The sequence below is a fragment of the Perca fluviatilis genome, chromosome 8 (assembly GCF_010015445.1).
Source record: "Perca fluviatilis chromosome 8, GENO_Pfluv_1.0, whole genome shotgun sequence".
In the NCBI taxonomy this organism is placed as follows: domain Eukaryota; kingdom Metazoa; phylum Chordata; class Actinopteri; order Perciformes; family Percidae; genus Perca; species Perca fluviatilis.
In genome coordinates this window covers 28,795,720-28,817,010 of record NC_053119.1, presented here as the reverse complement: position 1 = coordinate 28,817,010, position 21,291 = coordinate 28,795,720, and the positions used below count along the sequence as shown (strand labels likewise).

At 39.9% G+C, this 21,291-nt stretch overlaps 1 long non-coding RNA gene across 1 annotated transcript; it reads right to left on the bottom strand.

Annotated features, from left to right (window-relative positions):
* Nucleotides 1-1,734: 1,734 nt before the first annotated feature.
* Nucleotides 1,735-15,415, bottom strand: LOC120564541. Its single transcript, XR_005640113.1, has 4 exons — nt 15,375-15,415; nt 11,621-11,748; nt 11,367-11,496; nt 1,735-1,859 (listed from the first exon to the last, which is right to left on the bottom strand). It is a non-coding gene; the product is annotated as an uncharacterized LOC120564541 (long non-coding RNA).
* Nucleotides 15,416-21,291: the final 5,876 nt, after the last annotated feature.

The window sequence follows — 21,291 nt, the reverse complement described above, 5'->3', positions numbered from 1 at the left end:
TGCGTTAGAACACGTTCATCTCGAAGACGAGTTCGTTCAGAATCAGCTACATATAGCAGGTAGACTAAATTATAGAGTATGGTCTAGACCTACTCTATCTGTAAAGTGTCTCGAGATAACTTTTGTTATGATTTGATACTATAAATAAAATTGAATTGAATTGAATAGACTGACTAAATTTCCTTCTCATACATTCCCGTAGCATCACAGTACATTTCCCTGTTGAAGCCTAGCGTCCATTGACTTCATTGGGGCTGCTTTGAACAGTTTTTTTCAGTGCTTCGAAACTAGTCATTGGATAAATTCTGCGATTATGTCCCTCCCCACGAACGCTCAGCGTCTCTGGGGGTGAATGGAGGAGTGGGCTGGCCTGGACTCCGGGCTTGATGATTGGAGGGTCTGTCGTAAGACTGCATCTCCTTTTGATTAATAGCGATTTCGTACTATAAAAAGTCGCCGAAGCTTTTCGAGCTCAGTGACATTCCCATCGCGGATTTTGCAAGTGTAGTCAAAAGACGAACTGCTGCAACCTTGGTATTTGCTTGGCGAAATTGCTAGCCAATTTTCATCATACATTTCATACAATTATACACCACATTCCTTGTTTTAGTTTAACCTAATTCCCACATTTACTCCTTCCAGTTTAATATTGTTTTGTTAGTTTGTTTGTTCATTCATTCATTCATACAGTAGGCTAGACTAGTGTTGTAGGGGTGAACTAGCCAGCTAGCAAACTGCAGACGATGGCAGACAATGCTAATATTGTTGACCTGATTTTGGCAAAACCATTTGAAAGTCTTCCTTACGAGGACAAACTTAGAATTAAACAGCAGGGCAGATCAACACCTAATATTGATTTAGTGCAAAAGACAGGGCAAAGTAAACGGTCATTTCAGCTCTCCTGGTATGACAAAGTTAGCTGCTGACTGGAAGTGCCGTGACAAAGAAAATGTACTGCTGACCATGCCTCTTGATGAAACCATCTCACAGATATAATAAATTATTATTATATTATTATATTATTATTATAATTATTATATTATTATGAATAAATGGAAATTTTGTATGATGTAGGCCAAAAATTTGCTTCCCCTCTTTGAAAGACCAGCAGCCGCCACTGAGTTAACCATACTCCTCATAAATCGACCAGAGTTTAAAATTCCAACACAAAGAAGGCGGAAAGTAATGGAAATCCGGCTAAACTTTTCGGCAGAACAAGAGCTATCCCGGAAGTGGAACATCGTGGATATAGACTAATGCAAAAGTGAAGCTAAAACATCAATCGCCCCCTGGTGGCTGGTACACGTCACATACATTTCTACCAAGAATGGTTTCTACCATTTTAGGTAGAAACTTATGACGTTTGTTCTAGTATTCATTTTGCTTTTTTATTAGTTATTTGATGCTATAAAGAAATTGGGTAAAACATCATGAATGATAGTTGTGATTGATTCTCCATTGGTCGGTGAATGCATGATCTGCCCTACGAAGTAATGCGGAGTAGGGTGGGACACAGCGATTCCAGGTTCAGAGCTTTAGGGGTTCCTGGGACCCTTTTAATGTAATATTTTAAAACGTTATTCTACTTTTCTAACATTTTAACATAATTTTGGACCATCATGGTAGGGGGAAAAACTGAATTATGTAACTAGTTGTCAGAACCCTGATGCGGAAACTGTAGTGGTGCAAAAGAAAAATATTTATTTTGATTCAGAGTGAGAATTTGTAGTGGAAGAAATCTGGGGTGTAGTGGGTTGGAGACTGGCAGTGAAGATGGCGAGGGAAACCGGGTTGGAGGTAGGCAGGGGACTGGGTGTAGAGATGACTGGATCCCAGGTCTGCTGAAGGTGCGTATTCTTCTAGAACATGGAAACAGACAAGTTAGATTAAGGCAAAAATTAAAACTGTAACAATCCAGGACAGAGAAGAAGGTCACACTGGTTCTTAAAGGTGGCTGATGAGCTGATGAGTAGCAGGTGAGTTGATTTTGAAATTGGAACCAAGTGCGGAGAGAAGGCAGCAGGAGAGGCGCGTCTCCACACTGAAAGAAGTAAAGGTAAAAACAAAACACAACAACCACACAGCAGGCACAACAAAAGAGGAAAATAAAACAAAACACAGTCACACCACACCAGACAGTCACCAGGGCTTGACACTAGTAGAAAGACCCCAACAATTCTAAGAAAAATTACCTTAATGCTGTGCCATATATATATATATATATATATACACTAATGGCTGACAAGCACTATTTTCTGAAAATGGCTCAGAATTTTCTTCTGAATGATCTCGGCATCTAGATTCTGGGTTTAAGTTTCATGATGCTGGGATATTCCCAGAGCAGAACTCCTTAGTTCACAATAGATTAACACAGTTTTTTTTTTATAGCAATTATTTTTTAGGGGTACCAGGATCAAGTTCAGCACCCCTCAAAAAGGGCTAAAATCGCACCTGGTGGGAAATGCCTTCGCCATCCTAGGAAATGCAAATTTGCACCTGGTCACTACAGCGCAGACGCTGGCTCCATTCTTACAATATGGCAGCACCCATATCCGGGATATTTTTGGCTTCACTTTTGTACAGCGGGAGGAGGTGGAGATGCGTTGTCTATCTTTTTTTTACAGTCCATGGTCTACAGTGGTAACCAGATTTGTGAAAACTCACGAGACTCACTGCCCAACGTCTTATCCTTACCTTAATCATTGGAGGTCAGTGCCTAACCTTAACCGTACTAACCATAACCAATGGGCAATGTCCTTGTTGTCCCTCATGCAGCTGTTTTAGCACGTCACATCTTAGTGCAGCAGAAATGACAAGCCTGTATTTTTTAGTTATAACCCTGCAGAAATGGGAACAGTGTTGTCCTTGATGGCTAAACCCATTGGTATGAAACCCAATGACTGGATACAGCTTTGTGGAGAGGTCAGGCAGGAACCTCCCTACATAGTGGCCAAGGACATCACGCAGCTCTTTAACGTTGGTAGGACATGGCAGTTGCGTGACAGCTACATTTTATAGAGTGACTTAAGATGTTGTTTTCTATTAGGTTGGGATTTCTTCTACCTCCATGTACTGTATACACCCACACTGAACACGGTTTGTGTTTCTAAAGTTATCAATAGAAAAAGCACAAACTGTAATTAAGGTAGACTTAAAATCTCTTTTTGAACTGCTACAGTTTAGTAGTGGAGAAAATCTCTTCATTTTCAGGGAAATTAATCAACCCCTAGGTCCTGTCTGTAGTGAGTTTTTATTCACACTGCTTAGGTTCCTTAAAGTGTAATGGAAACAAGGAAAACTGTCTGGATGCTGTGTTATTTGTTTCAGGTGCATGCGAGAATGTTGGCTTTCCTGCATGCTTGTTTACCAGACTCGCATTTGCAAGGAAGTATGTTAACAGTGGATGACATTGTTAAACAAATACATTTGCATTAAGCAAAATTCTACGTTGGATATTTGAGTCTGTGTCTGGCAAAAGGTTATACTGCAGGTGTATTCCACAGCTGAACATATTGTGGGAAGACCATAGATATAGGCTATAGTTGAGGGTGTGGGCGTGTGTCTCTCTCTGTGTGTGTGTGTGTGTGTGTGTGTGTGACTGTTTCCCTCCAAGCTCGTCAAAAAGCTCAAGGACCTAGGATTAAACACCTCACTGTGCATGTGGATGCTTGACTTCCTGACAGACCCCGGGTGGTGAGGGTAAGCGGACACACCTCTTCCACCCCCATCTTTAACACTGGAGCACTCCAGGGCTGCGTTTTGAGTCCCATGCTGTACTCCCTGCACACACATGACTGTGTAGCCATTTTCAACTCCAACACCATCATCAAGTTTGCTGACGACACAGCTGTGGTGGGTCTGATCACAGTCAACAATGAAAAGGCCTACCTGAAAAGAAGTCGAGGACCTGACCTGCTGGTATCAGGAAAACACTAAAGAGATCATAGTGGACTTTGGGAAGAGTGTGGAACGGCTGCGTTCCGACTCCGTCCCAGCTCCGGCGATCCGCAGCCCTCTGGAGGGGATACGCAGAGCTTCTATTTTTGCCGGATGCCGGAGAGCTCCGCAGCAATTCAGCACAATTCAGATTGTGCGGGACAGGAAGTCGAGCACAGAAACAAAATAAAACATCTGGTTAATTTTCAAAATAAAATACACCATGCTCACGGCAGATTATATTTCCCTGCACTACACCTTGAAAACACAGCACAGAGTTGTTTGCCCTATACTCCTCTGGATGAAAACAATCTGTTGTTGGTTTTGTGGTTCTATTCTACGTGAATTCACGGGATCTCGTGGGTCCTCGTGACTACAGCTGTCAGTCATGGCCGCAGCGGTTCCGCAACAAATCCGGACCTGGTGGGTATTGAAGGACGGTGGAGCACGGAGCCGACACGCAGCGGAGCCGATCCGCAGCCGTACCGCAGTTGGTGGAAATGAGGGGTAAGCTAACTAACTGTGTGTCCCAAGTCTATACATTATACAGGGGATACAACTTTAATACTGAGAATAACACATCTAGATTATAGAAATATTTCCACATCACTGAGAGTCTGATCTGGGTACTGCATACTGACTCAGTGGTGAGAAAGACAAGGCAGAGACTGTTTCATCTCCGAAACCTGAGAAAATTCCAGGTATACCCTCAAATACTGAGCAATTTCTACTCCTGCATCATCAAGAGCGTCCTGACGGGGAACATCACTGCCTGGTACATAAACTGCCACCGAAGAGGACCGCCAAAAACCACCTGGGTAAAAGCCTTTTCTCCCTGTTGAGGTCAGGAAGAAGGTACAGGATACTCCAAGCCAGCACTGAGAGGCTAATGGTACGTGTCCATGAAGACAGATTCAGCAACTGCATAGCCTATTTCTCGGATAAAATGTTTTCAGAAACACGTTTCAGTGAACTATTTTCGTAAAATAAGTAGGCGCCCTATTAGCTCACCTGGTTGAGCGTGCACCCCATGTACTAAGGCTCAGTCCTTACCGCAGCGGCCCGGGGTTCAAGTCCGATCTGTGGCCCTTTGCTCCATGTCATTCCCTCTCTCTCTCTCCCATTTCCTGTCTTCAGCTTTCCCATTGTATAAAAGCCAACCAAAATGCCCCAAAAAAATTTCACATGACAAATAATACTTCAGCCATAGAGAAGGGTACTTTCCACCAACAAACCAACACTGTGCTAATTTCTGTTATACCCAAAAAGGGCAAAGATCTTACGGATTGCTCAAATTTCAGGCCCATCAGCCTCATCGGGACTGATATTAAAGGTCCCATGGCATGAACATTTCACTTTATGAGGTTTTTTAACATTAAAATGAGTTCCCCCAGCCTGCCTATGGTATGGCTGGGTTGGCAATATGGCAATAGGTGTAAACCAAGCCCTGGGTATCCTGCTCTGCCTTTGAGAAAATGAAAGCTCAGATGGGGCGATCTGGAATCTTGCTCCTTATGAGTGCATAGTGTTTAACAGTAAAATCTCAATTTAGCTTTCACCTAAGTTATAACATATTTGAATTTGCTAACATTAACAATAACGTCAGCTAGTTCAAGGTGTATGCATAGGCTAACCAATTACATTAGCAGCACATTTCCCGTATTTAAGAATGATTAAACATGGATGCACGGGCATCACCTCACAGTTTCTTCTTCTTTCGTTTCTCTGCTCCTGACTCATGCTGTCTTTTCGAGGCTGTTTCCAAAAAAGTTGACTTAGCCTTAACAGACCACTGAGATAAGGAAAGGACCCCACGGGGAGTTTGGGAAGTTGAGTGTGTGTGTGTGTTTTGGGGGGGCACATTCGTTACTTTCTTGAGCGCAACTCTTGTTCTGCCTGTTTTGTGATATACATGCCTAAAAAGTGCCTAATATTTATATACTGAAATAATATCGGCATTATTATTATTTTTCATTCGGCTATTTTTGGTGCCCCCCTCAACACTTTGTGCCCTACGCCCTAATACGTCTCCTATCCTGTGAAAAAAACTGTGAAAAAAAAGGCGTCAAAAACGTCGAAAAAACAAGGTTGTCAAGGTTGACAGGAAGACCATAGAATACATGTAGGGTAATGCACCATAAAATGATGCTTCGCTAGCAGCCTCTTGTTTGGAAATAAACCTGTGGTGTTTTGTTTCAAAAATATAGTAATACCCTTTGATAACATTGGAGAAAATATAATGTTAACAATTTGAAGCAACAGCAGTAGCAGATACCAGTGCTGATCATTGGGACAAACTAAGTCTCCAAAGATTAGTGGTAGATTGCGAAGTAAACACCAAGATTGGATGAAATTTAACCCCAAGTTATTCAAGTCCTCTCTTAACTTCACTGCAGGAGGTTTATTGTTTTGCTCCATGTAACCATAGTTAAAGCTCTTTAGTCTCTTGTCTATTTCCTTTGTTGTGTACTTCTCTATCAAGTGTAGTATAAGCAGTTTCATTTTGTATTGTGCCACTCCCTCCAGGATATCATGCATAATATCAACAGCGAAGTTTTCACATGTATTGAAGTACTGCAAGGAGTTTAGAACGCAAGAATGTTTAATAGCTGAGACACACCAACCAGACGGCCGACCGAGAAAAGCCAGTCGGAATGATCATTCGGGTCCTCGAGGTCCAAAAAACTGCCTCGGAACACACTGAGGCAACACTGACTTGAGAAACGTAATACGTCTCCATAGCAGCAGGCGGCGCTACTCTGTATTGTTGCCCAAGAAATGAAAACCGGCAGCTGATTGGACTAACGCGTCACATGGGTTTGTTTTCTCCGGAAATTCAAAGCCAGACTGGTCATTTCAGGGTGAGTCCCGACTGCCCTGCCTCCGACTGAACATGTCAGGTCGGCCAAAATGAACGCCGACAGCCACCTCAGACGGACGAAGGCACGGGACACACCGAACAGACTTGAGTCACTGACCTCGCCAGACTGTCCAACGGCCGATTATCGGCTTGGTGTGTCTCAGGCTTAACACCCATCACATAGAGAAGACTGGAATTTGCCTCCATTTTTTGGCAGTGTTCTGCATGAAGTGCTTGAGTTCGCATAACTATCTTGGGTGAATCATCATTAAATTCTGTCTGAAAGTCCTTTTTCTCAGCAAGACAAAAGCGACAACAAAATCCATAAAGACATGCATGCAACTAGGACTTTGGACCCCAGGAAGACTAGCTGGTCGTCTGAATCTGAATTGCATGCTTCTGTTTTGAAAATAGAGCATGATTCTTGAAAAGATCTCCATCGCACAAGTCTTTAAGAAGATTTTCTCTCGAACTAAAAACAGTCTGCATCATCTCCTTTATATTAGGGTAGTTGTAAATAAACTGTAATCTTTTCAAAATTGGGATATAAACAAATTTATTAGTAACAACCTGATCATAGGCTTCAGTAGTCCGATTGCGCAGTGTATTAAATCTTGTACCAAGAACGTATTCAACTAGTTCTACCCTTCCCCACTTCTCTGTACAATACTGCCTTCTCTTTGTTTTAGAATTTACACCAAAAGGGTTTTCCATTTTTTCAAAACATTGATCAATTTTACACTCAATGTCACTTTTGATAGGCTCCTAGGGCTGTGCAATTAATTGAATTTCGATTTCATTTTCGATTTTTGCTCCCAACGATCACCAATATAGTATAATCGAGAAAAAACGATTATTTTGCCATGTTCTGTTTTGCAAGAACACTCTTATTTTGTCTTGTATTCTGAATGACACGCGCATGTGCACATCCGCACGCGCACATCCGCCCCTCCTGAAGCCAGTCAGGGAGGCAAGTCGTGTGCATATCATCCGCTGGAATTTAAAAACTCAGCGCGAGTGAAGATGGCAGCAGCGTTTGGTGAGCAAAAAAAGGCAAAACCAACTCAGTTGTGTGGGAACAGCTAACGTTCACTAACCCTGCGGTCCCTCTGCCTTTGCTCCCCCGCTGTAGTATACTGTCTATAGACGTTGTTGTATTCCCCTGACACGCTGTATTCACTTAATGTTTAAAACTTTTTCCAGCTTAGTGGGGGTGCATATAGGCATACTGCTCAAAAACAACATGAAAAAAACATAGTAATGTTCCCTCAGCATTTACTTTTGTTGTTAAATTGTATGTAAATGAGCAGGGACGTTAAATCACCTGTTTCACGTAACGTTACTCTAAGGTACCATCTATGTGCTGGATTTTTCCTAAGGTTAGCTAGCAAATAAGCCCACTGACGGCGACATTATTGTTGATATTTTGGCACAATGTTTTGTAATGACAGTAGTAGTGGTCATAGTAAGTGAACATGTGATGTGAGAAGCAAATTGTGTTATGTCTGTGGAACTGTTCAGTCCCTCCAGAAAAACACGATTATGCGATCGCATAATTCAATGCATAATCAGTCAAAGTCCGCAAAATATGCGGTGCTTGCATGATTTCATAACCCCTGCATTTTCGTTGCAAAAAAGTCACATATATCTTAGCAGAAAGTTGAAAAAATGTTGCGTTTAATTCACACCATATATCTATGACTTCACACAAGAGCAGCCATTTTCCCCTGTTGCCATGGGAACGTTATGAAGTGACGTAATTACACGACGTGAACATCATCCAAAAGCAGGTGTTGGAGGTTGAATTTGACATGTACTTTGAGTCTCTTAAGTTGGTATCCAATAATAAACCCACCTTAATATCTGATGTCTACTCAAATTTCTTTGTTTAAGTGCTCCTGCTGTCTGTTATTAACAATTTTTGAAAGTCTGTCTCTTTTGTATCTTTTATTTCCCTCTGTTTAGACTATTACTTTTATTTTTACTTTAATATTATATTATTTGTATATATTTTTGTATCTTATTTGTTTACTTATTGCAATGACTGAATATCTGTAAACTATTTTTGGAAATTAAGTTTAAAAAAAGCAGGGTGTTGGGGGATTCACTTTTTCTTCTCTTTTTCATCAAACCGCAGTTTTTGCAAGTTCCCGCAATTTTTGCAAGTTCCCCCAATTTCATCACATAAAATTGCATAAATATCCCACATATTCCATCGCATTTTTTAAGAAAACGTGCCGCATAATCAAGGATTTTTGCCCCCAAACAATCACAAAAAAACTCGGTAACACTTTACTTGACAGTACCGACATAACCATGACATGACACTGTCATAACTATGACATGACACTGTCATGAATGTGTCATAAACCTTATAAACAAGTCATAAACGTTTATGATTTCTGTCATTAAGTGTCATTCGGTTTTTGTCATGACAAGTTGACATTGTTTGGCTTGTCTTGATTATGACAACTTGACATTAATCAAAGTGATATTACCAGAAGTTGTCTTGGTCATGACAACTTGACATTAAATTTGTCTTGATTATGACACTGTGACATTAATCAAAGTGTCATTACCAGAAGTTGTCTTGGCGCTACCAAGTTGACATTAAATTAGTTTGGGATGTCTTTGCAATGACAACTTGACATTAACCAGGATGACATTACCAGAGGATGTCTTTGTCATGACAACTTGACATAAACAGAAATTCACCTCTTTTGTATTCATGACATTTTGACCTAATGATTATTATAATTAGATGTGCAAGATTAGATAGATAGATGTCTGACAGGAAATTTCACAAAACTGGGTGTCATGACACTGTTATGACAGTGTAACTAATACATATTTTGACCTCAAGTAAAGTGGTACCAATTGTATTTGTCACTAAGATATCATTGATAGGACTTGCTGTCATGAAAACATTATGACAGTGTAACTAATACATATTTTGACCTCAAGTAAAGTGGTACCAATTGTATTTGTCATTAAGATATCATGGATAAGACTTGCTGTCATGACAACATTATGACAGTGTAACTAATAAATATTTACTAACACTTTACTTGAGGTCAAAGAATTTATTCGTTACACTGTCATATTGTGGTAATGACAGCAAGTCTTATCCATGATATCTTAATGACAAATACAATTGGTACCACTTTACTTGAGGTCAAAATATTTATTAGTTACACTGTCAAAACATCTATCTGAAAAAGTGCTAGAATTGGTCTCTAATCTTGCACATCTAATTATAATAATCATTAGGTCAACATGTCCTGAATACAAAAAGAGGTGAATTTCTGTTTATGTCAAGTTGTCATGACAAAGACATCCTCTGGTAATGTCATCCTGGTTAATGTCAAGTTGTCATTACAAAGACATCCTAAACTAATTTAATGTCAACTTGTCATGACCAAGACAACTTCTGGTAATATCACTTTGATTAATTTCAAGTTGTCATAATCAAGACAAGCCAAACAATGTCAACTTGTCATGACAAAAACCGAATGACACTAAATGACAGAAGTCATAAACGTTTATGACTTGTTTATAAGGTTTATGACACATTCATGACAGTGTCATGTCATAGTTATGACAGTGTCATGTCATGGTTATGTCGGTACTGTCAAGTAAAGTGTTACCAAAAACTCTTGTGTTTTTCTGGAAGGACTGACTGTTCATTAGCTGTGTAACGTTATGTGTGATATCTGTAAAGCTGAATCGACTCACAGTAGTAAAACAGATTTTATTCTTATCCAAAGACTCTTTCTGTGAGATAAAGGACACTAACAGATTATACCCTGGACACTATCCATTATATCCAAATGTTAATAAGTAGTCGTGTTAAATAATTGTGATCTCAATATTGACCAAAATACTTGTGATTATTATTTTTTCCATAATCGAGCAGCCCTATAGGCTCCTGTAAAGACAGACACTCCTTCACAGATTATTTTGCTTGATTATGGATATCATCAACAATCTCTTCCATGGAAATTACCAAAGAGTTAATGGTTGTTTCGCCTACACCTGCCACTTTAAGTTCAGCTACTGTTGTAACGCAGCTGTCTACAAGACTCTTATTGAGGACTGAGTCAGAAGGGGAACTTCTTAATGGCAAGTCATCAAAAATGACGTGCTGCTAAATCTTCAGTTGTTAATCTTCACCAGGATCAGAACAAGGTTCATGTACTTTGTTGAGATGCTTTCTAAACCCAGAAAAAGTGCTATAAACTTGTGAACAACCAGCCTGACCGCATTTCAGACAAAGTGACTTTCCTGAACAAAGTTCATGGATCAACTTTAATTGCTTTGTCAGGGAATTAGCATTTGCCTGGTGGCTTTTGCAAATGAAACGCAACATCTTAGTTTTGACTCAGTGCAGCATCCGAGCACTCACCTTTGCAACCCGTAGGATTCACCTTAGTGGAATCAACAACTATTTCATAAATGGTGGCTTGCAAAAAGTTGTACACATTTGCCAGATCTGGGTTGTACAAGGTACCAAAGACAAAATGAGCTTTGAAAAGCTCATCAAAACATGCAACAGAGTCTGGTGACTTACATGGCATTGCATGTTTGTCAATCACAATGAAATATGTGTGAATCACACTCCTCTTGGTCCCCACAGCAAGCAGATAGGGTTGAAGATGTTCCATGATACTGGCCAGATGCCCTTGGACACTGGTCCCAGTCTGTGACAAAAGAACCTTATTAGTCTGCTATTGAAGTTAGTCACGGTTCAACAGTTTAACATTTTTTTTTCCTATTCCAGATAAACATTTGACCATAATCTTAAAATGGTTAATGTAACCTCACCTTGATGAACTTCACAAGATGGTCACTGGCTTGTTTGGCTGAGAGCTTTCCTGGTCACTTGTGGCCATGAGGTGACGGTGGCAAAAGGTGGACAAGAACCAAAATGGATGACATGTCACTGTCCCATCCTGACAATACAAGTAAAAAAATGTTTCATTCAAAGACAATCTCCCTTCCATTAGCAGACCTGCCAACCTGTACGCATTTTGCGTAGTAGATACGCATTTTGACATCAAAATACAGTGATACGATTTGTCACTTTAAACTACGCGAAAATCAGGTGACTGCTTTGAGTTCAGTCGTTGACGCGCTGTAACCGTCTCAGTCACTTGATGTTAGTAGGCTGCTAAAACCTATGGATAAACAGCGTAGCAGTCACGAGCATGCTGGAAAAAAAACTAAAGAAGAAGAGTTTGACCAATCACAGCATCGGGTTCCTTCTCTTAATACATCCATGGGATATCGGCTACTGATAGTAAAACGAAAGCATCAGATGAAAGTGTTATTCCCTATACTGTCTATGGTTATTCCTCCCTCATTCCCGTTTAGTTTGGTTGGTTTCCCCCATATATTCCCCCATATATGGGTTTCCCCAAGCGAGGACGGTGCTTGCAAAGGTAAACTGATTTGATGTAGAAAGGTGAAATTGTGAAATGAATTAATTTACGTAGCCTACCTGTCAACTTTGGAGAAATATTATTTATATTATTTTTAATAAAGCCTTGCATTTGGTATACAAAGTCTTGGATTTCGTTACAAAGGTCTTATATATGTTTTGCCTTTCCTAGGATTAAGTTCATACCGTAACAAAATTAACTGTTACTAATGTAGGCTAATTAAAAACTGACCGGAGCCCGTCACTGTACGCACCGGAGGACCGAGACACAAAGTAAACACGCCTCTCTGACCGGTACCAGGGGGTTAGCGGTTAAACTGAGCGGAGGATGTGCGGAATGTGTCTGTGTCTGTCGGACCTTGGCTGGCCGCTCGGCGCCTTCAGACAAAGCTCAAGCTAACAGGCTAACGGCTTATTAGCTAGCCAAACACCGAGCTGTAACATCTGCAAAGATTGGCTCTGTGAGCGCATTAATCTGCTCGGTGTGCGTAACAAACAGAGCGAGCAGCCGGCGGACTATAAAGGCCTTTTTATAGTTGTGTGTCGAATTGACAGCGCAGGGTCCGGCGTAGACACAGAGGGGTCTGCGTCTACGTCTTCGGACCCTACGCCGTAGCCTGACGTGCACCTCTCGAAAAATGTAACTACACGTCGCGGCGACGCACGTCACTCAGCCGTGGCTTGGTAGCGTTGCATTTTCCCCATTGATTTCCCCCGACTCATTTTCTGGTTCTCCTTCTCCATAAACAACGTGAAATCAAGGAGAGAGTTAACTTCTACTGCTCCAGATTTCCCACCATGGTCAGAAAACAAAGGGGAGACACTTTGTTTCTCTCACTATGACTCTAGAGTTGCTACTCGCTCCGAAGCTAATCGCCGGCACTCTCTCACTTCTCTCTCTACCACACACTCCCCCCCCACACACACACACGCACAAGTATAAACATCAGGCCACTTATGTAGGCTACGGCGAGAGCTCTGCGTGGAGCCGCCGCACAACTGTAAAACGGCCTTAACACCTGTTGATCCGTGCAGGACTTCACTGTGTGCGGACTGTTTAGAAACGATGTGACCGGCAGGTAACGTCAAAGGTTATCTGCTACTGTAGCAGAGCTGCAAGGAAACGCTGAACTGAGCTGTGTGTTTTCAGTGTTAAACACTGCTGCAGGTGTTCATGCATGACTGTTGGTGGTGATTTCCAGAGGTGGATTACTCAGATTATGTATTGCAGTAAAAGTAGAAAAAACTACGGTGGCCGGGAAGTGCAATGTAACATTACAAAGAATGAAACACTTTTACAAAGCTCAAGACAAATTTACATTTTGGAAAACAAATTTACATTTTAGAAAACAAATTAACATTTTGGAAAACAAAATAACATTTTAAAAACAAATTTACATTTTGGAAAACAAAATAACATTTTAGAAAACAAATTTACATTTTAGAAAACAAATTAACAAGATGCAAAACACTTTTACAAGTCCCGAAACAAATTTACAAATGACAGATTCTTCACGGAAAGGGAATGTACCACATACCGGAAGTGATGAGGTGTTGCGGGTGTTGCTGGTGAGCGCAGTCAATTTGTGTTGTTGTGAGTATATGGCGTGAATGAAGTTTATGGTGACTTTACCGTGTGGTCGGGTTTGTTTTAAAGGACGCGGACCTGAAAGAAACATTGGAAAAACGGGGAACGTATCGACAGCCGCCGGATCGAAGCACAGCGGGGGGCAGCTGAGTCCGTCTGCAGCTGCAGGACCTGGAGCTCACTGCCCATTCCTGGGAGCCAAAACGACACCCGCAGGCTGGAGGCCCGGCCGTATTGCTGGGCCCGCTGGAGGGAAGGGAAGCCCGGGAGAATCAGATCCAGGACTGAGCGGGAGGACTGTCACAGCCTGCTGAAGTTTAAATCACAGGTTTCCTAAAGGGAGTCTGGCGGGACTCGGACTGTGGATGACGAAACATGACTTTAAGTCTCGTTAAATGAATAACTACATGCAGAAATAAATGAATCATTAGTGGGGGAGTGAGCCTGGACATTTCAGTCTGTTTAAACTTCACTTTGAAGCAGAACCTCTTAGTTCAGAAGGGTGAAGTTTCCGTTTGTACTCATACCTCTGTGAACTGATTATAATAAATATTCTTTGTATTAACACCTTAATTAGTCTCTTTGTCTTTTGTTATAAAAAACTACAACATCGCATGAGATTTTGACGATTTATAGTGATTTTATTTCCGTTAGACCTTTGCCTACATTGACGCCCTGATGCATTAAAGACGGCCCATAGACAGTATATAAGGGAGTGCCTCCCCTGTTCCAAGATGGCGGCTCTATTGACGCATTCGATCCATAACTGCCGTAGTCAAGGCGAATGTATACAACATCTCATCACTTCCGGGTATGTGGTACATTCCCTTTCCGTGAAGAATCTGTCATTTGTAAATTTGTTTCAGGACTGGTAAAAGTGTTTTGCATCTTGTTAATTTGTTTTCCAAAATGTAAATTTGTTTTCTAAAATGTAAATTTGTTTTCCAAAATGTAAATTTGTTTTCCAAAATGTAAATTTGTTTTCTAAAATGTAAATTTGTTTTATAAAATGTAAATTTGTTTTCCAAAATGTTAATTTGTTTTCTAAAATGTAAATTTGTTTTCCAAAATGTAAATTTGTCTCAAGCTTTGTAAAAGTGTTTCATTCTTTGTAATGTTGCATTGCACTTCCCGGCCACCGTAAAAAACAGTGTTGTAGAGTTACAAATGACTTGTCAGTTACAAGTCCTGCATTCACCATCTTCCCTATGTAATAGTACAAAAGTATTATCAAAATATACTTAAAGTACCAAAAGTAAAAGTGCTCATTATGCAGTGTAATATATTTAATTGGATTATATTATGATCCAATTAATTGTATTTAATATAATTAAATGTTTTATTTAATTCAAGTAGCCTACTTGAACATAATTATTTTCTAGGGTTTAAAATGTATACAGTTTTGACATTTAATGGCATTATTTCTATGTGTGTGCCGCCGTGTTCATGAACCAGAACTTCGACAATAAATCAGTAAGTTGTTACTCTTGAAAAACCTTGAAAAAAATTTGCAGGTCTGCATTAGTATAATCCTTTTATTCTATGCTTACCATTTTCCACTTCTGTTGTGGACTCAGCATTTTGAACCAGGTCTTGAAGTTCCCCCGTCTATGTGAGGCCACGGCTTTCTTCGAGGACTTTCTGCTTGTAGACAGTGAGCCACTTCTCCAGGGACTTTGCAGAGGTGGCAACACCAAACATCAGATTAAAATCCTGCTCAATCTGCAGACAAGATAAACTAAATCAAGACACAACAGTAAACTTTATGGTGTGGTACTATCATCATGACAGTTATAGGGCAAGGCAGTTGAAGATCCACCTACCATTCCTGCTATGTCTAGGAATGTCTGGGAATGCTGTGAATATTGCAGAGGCCTTAATTGGGTCATGAACCATCTTTTGACGATAGCTGAAGGTCTGCTTCATCTTCTCCTTGACAATTGCTTCATCAGCTGTATGCTTCATCAGTACAATGGCCTCGCAGCACAGGCTTTCTGTGGTTAGCCAATTTTCCTCTCTGTAGGGATCTCTATCAGCTATTGGACCACCTACAACAGTAGTGGAAAGGTTACTCAAGCTAACGTAACATTACATTTCCCTCAACATTTTGAAGCTGAAGAAAAGCGGAGCTTTCTGCCGAGGTCTGAATTAATACTGCTGAGTATCACTGATGCCATCGCCAAACACAAACGTGTATCGTTACAAGGATGTGTAAAAATAGCTCTGATGTAAACTACTATTGCCATGTCCACTAACCATATGACTTTATATGACAACACTTGCAATAATCCATGTCTATTTATATCCATTTTCAAAAACATTCAAGGCCTTAATTTTCCGCCCTAAATTACAAAAGGATTTCAAGGACCCATGGGAACCCTGTAAAAGTCTAACTACAATCAACAATCATATACCTGTCAGTGACTGACGTGGGGTCTTCTTTTGTCCCTCTGATGATTCCTTTTGAACAAATTTCAGTCTCCATGCCAGATACCCACTCCCATCTTCTGCACTGTAATAATGCTCCTAAAGTAAGTAGAGTAGTAGAGTGTTATTCAGTTATTCCATTTTTTCCACAAAAACTACACATGACGTGAAGATGAAGAATTGCTCTATCAAGGCCAACAGGTCTGACCCTTGCAGCGCTATACTCAACTGGGCTTTGATACCACCATAGTTATACTTAGGAGAGATGATGGGCATACAGAAAAGTTAACAGATCTTGCGTTAAAAACATCACCTAATAATAAAACAATTTAAAAATGTACATTCTGGGCAAAAAAGTCATGTTTAAGAGTCCCAGAGAAGTGGGATCAGCCAGGTATGGAAACAAGGTAGTGATGCCCTTTGCATAGTCCTCTTTAACATGCCTCGAAGGACTGGTCCTACACACACACACACACACACACACACACACACACACACACACACACACACATTTTATGAGATTGAAACTTAATTGTGTAAATGACAACTTCTGCAAAAAGATGGGTGTTGTAATGCCCTTTAAAACTATTTCTTTAGGTGTGAAGGTATATGACAGCATACTAGAGCTGCACCGATTGACCGGCCGGTGACTGGAATTGGCCGATTTTCACGTGACCGGCCAGTCAGTCTGACATATGCCGATTTTATGCCGGTCAAATGCACTCGGGCGCCGCATGATTAACATCGTGCAACATGAGCACACCGCCGCTCAATCAGCTGTTTATGAAATGTCATAAAGTCGTAATTACGGCTCTGCAGAGTAGGCTAGTCTGCTCTACTGATATCAGGGGAACGGTCAGCCGCTCTCACTCTCCCCTCTGAGCCTGAACAACTGGAACAAACAGCTACAGTTTATCGAAAAATAGTATTGGGCCCACTGACTTTGATGAATTTACTGTTTATCAGACCCCAGATGAGACAAGAAGCTAGATGAGACGTTAGCTAACGTTAGCGAACGCTGCGGTCCCTCTGCTGCCCCCGCTGCAAAAAAAAAAGAAAAAAAAAAGGAGATGCTGTATTCCCCCGACACGCTGTATTAACGTTACTGTTTAAAACGCTTTCCAGGTTAGTGGGGATGCATACCGCTCCAAACCAACATTAAAAACGTAGTAATCTTCCCTCAGCGTTTAGTTTTGTTGCTAAACTGTGTGTAAAATGAGCGGTGACGTTAAATCATCTGTGTGACGTTTATGTTTTCAGGTAAGGTTACTGTTGACGTTCAAACAGGCCTGTGTGTGTGTTTTGATAAATATCTTTATACTGCAAGACTATATTTATTTTATTATTTGTTATTTATATATATATATATATATATTAGTGTGATATTGGATGTGAGAAGAAGGAAATGGTTCTAACATTGCACTTTAGATGTGTGTGAATGTCCCACACCAGGAGTCATTTATATAGTTCTGTTTTCGGAAATCGGAATCGGTCTAGAAAGTTGAAATCGGTGCATCTCTACAACATACCCATGTTCACTTGTCATATGAGCAACCAATATCTTCTGCTATATGTTAGGCTTTTTTGTAGCATATTCATTCAAGATCCTCTCTCCTCCAGGTTTGTTCTTGAGAACGTCTTCAATCATCTTAGTAGGAATAAAAAAAACAAAAAAAAAGATGTTGGGTGTTCTGAAGCATTTAAAATGTTAGTAAAATATCAAGTATGTTTATCACTCTGAATGGACAGCATCACAACAATTAGAGGAGAGTGACCAGGGGCCTGTTTCACAAAACCAGGATAAGGGATTAAGCCGGGATTTCCCAGTTATCCTGGCTCAATTTAGCCTTGACTCGGTTTCACAAAAGCGGAGGCACATAAATCACCATGGAGATTTATTCTGTGCAGCTAGCCTGCTCCTGACCAGGCTAACAGCCAGGATTTATTTAATCCTGGAACCTTTTCTGTTCACCCAGCACTGGTTTTACCCTATTGTTATTATCAGCCTGGATTAAAATACAGCATATTGCTGTTCAGTTATTAGTTAAAATTGTGACCATTATTTTTTATAATTATTCATGTGACAGTCATTGTTACTGTTATATTGCTGTATGAAGACTGATGTTCATATTGTTGTTAGAAGTTTGATGAATATATTATGGCAGTTTTTGAGATGATTAGAAAAGGCTGATACAATTTCAAATGTGTTTCAAATGAAGTCTGTTACTAAGGGCAATATATACAATGCTGTACATTTCTATAGTTGACCAATGCACCTTGAATTATTTTAGTTGAGAATTTATTTTTTTATTATTCTTTAACAATAAGGATCGTGTTTATTCCTCTTTCATGTGCATTGTATTTGGAATTCTTAGCACACAATTTGTGTTGTCCAGTAAACTGGGACTATAATTTGGGAGGATTGAACAATTTTAAGAACATATTCTTATTGTACAATCCTCCCAAATTATAGTCTTAGTTCACTGGACCAGTAACTATCTAGTGATGTAGGCTACTGTACATTCATATAACAACAGGTAGAGGACAACTCAATGGTTTTTGAACTTTTTTGCTGGGGGGAAATAACTGATGAATATACTCTGTTCCATTCATGTTTACAGTGTGCATGGAATTTATCACTCAATTATCTTTATAGTTTCTAGATTTTAGTCCAATTTCTTAAGTGTCTTTATTTTCTATGTCCATACAGTATATGAGGGAGCAAGGCATATAATATGTAGAGAAAGAAACTCGTCCTCTCTATAAAAATAAAAAAAACGCGAGAAAAAGCGTGGCAGATAATAGCGGACCGACTGAATGCTAGTCTAAAAATATCCATTTATGAACTACTGCTCTTAACTGAAACCATTCAATGAGTCACTGTCATTTGCAAAAACGAACAGTTGTATGCTACACTTTGCATTAAAAGCGAGCAGTGGAAGTTAATATGACTTAGGAAATTTATATTTTAGCCCATGAGAGAGAGAGAGAGAGAGAGAGAGAGAGAGAGAGAGAGAGAGAGAGAGAGAGAACAGAGTGAAAGAGATATTTACGCATCATATTTTAGCGTTGTAGAAAATAGATCTTGATGGTAAATTTCAAGGCAAAGAGTACAACTGTTAATTTGTGAAAATGATATAGCCTAATCCTTGAATGGTATGATTATGACGGTTTCAATTCAGAGCAGTGGTTAGTTATGTTTAGGCTGCTTACGCATTCAGTCGGTCCGTGATCGTCTGCTGCGCTTTTTCTCGCTGTTTCATTACAGCGGCCGTGTTTCTTTTCTTTTTATACAAATCATGTGTTTCACGTCATCATACTTCCACAAGAAGCTGCTGCTCACTCTGTATAAAGTATGTACAATACGTATTCTCCATTTTGGCATCAGTAAATCTGTGATCGACCTTGCGGTCTTTTGAGGAAAGCCGTGGACGCGCGCGATTCTATCTGAATTACTTCAGCCTGGCTCGACCTAGTCGCTCCTCCTCAGCCTGGCTTGGCCTTCGTGAAACGCACCAAGCCAGGATGCACAGATTAGACTAGGTCAAGCCTCGCTTTATCAGTTATCCTGGATTTAGATATTCTTCTTTTGTGAAACAGGCCCCAGGCAAGGTGTGATTTCTGTTTTTGTTTATTTGTTTGTTTTTGTTTTTCTCGAGACCGCAGAGGGTGGGGGGTGGGAGAGGGTTTTTGTTCTTGTTCAATTGTATCTGTATGTTCTGTATTCTAAATATAAAAAAAACAATACAAAATGTATCTAAACAAAAAATTGAAACGTAGAGTCTGATATGTGTTAAATCAACCAAAAAAAAGTGGTTGAAAAAAGAAAAAAAAATTGTGAGAGTAAAACACGTGTTGCATTATCAAACTTCACCTGAAAACTGTCCGCCAGATAAACCAAGACTGTTACATCAGTCAAACTTCTAAAAATTGTCCGACTCTGTTCAGAGTAAAACACGTGTTGCATGACCAAACTTTACTAAAAAAAACTGTCAGATTAACGGTAAACTAAGATTCTATTTCAAGTAAAATGTGTTGCATCAACCAAATTTCACCTCCCTTAACTGTAAACTAAGGCTCTCTTTAAAGAGTAAAACTTTTTTAATGTTACCTGCTGTCGGCAATGTCTGCTACCTACTGCTGCTAATAGCTAATAACTAATAACGTTTCTGCTCTGTAGAGAATGTAATGCCAACGTTGCACCGATTCACTTGGCATTAATACTGCCCATAAACCGTCGAAAGTAGCTAGCTAGTGTAATGTTATTAAAAAGCCAACGTTAGCATCTGACCAATGTCGAACAGTTCAGTAAACTAGCTAGTCTAACATTACACTGCAATGCTAATGTTGCTCAACAATATTACCTTACACACATTAAGTTAACCAATAATAATTATACACGTAAAATTACCTTGCATTTTATACCGAAATGAAGTAAGGAAAAGGTATTCTGTGAATCTCTTCTGTTGTTCCTCTGCAAGTTCCTCAGTCCGCTTTTTCCAAGTACGCGAAAGACTGTAATGGCGGCAGAATCGAAACAAGTTACGTTAGTGAGTGTGGTCATGCTAGATTACTCCAATAGAATTTGTTCTGTATCTTTGCTCTCACTCTAGTGGCTGCAGGTTATATTTACACTCCAAAATGATTCAATATTATTCCCTGAGAGGAAAATAATATTTACTCTGGAAAAAATACTCTCCAGTTTTTCGTGTGCACTTGGGCAATATCATTCTGATGTAGCATTTTAAAATTAAAGGCTTTAAAATGTCCAATAAAAGCTATGTTTTAACTCCTTTTCAGGCTGCTAATTAACAACATTCTGTTTAGACGGACTCATTTCAAGTCAGGTTGATAGTACACCACCCCCAGACTGTCACTTGAGTAACAACTGACCATTCTCATGTAAGATTTTAAAATTAGAGGCTTCGAAAATGTCAAATTAAAGCTATATTTTAACTCTTTTTAAGGCTGCTAATTAAAGCTATATTTAAACTCTTTTTAAGGCTAATCTAAAAATTAAAACCTTCTGTTCAGACAGAC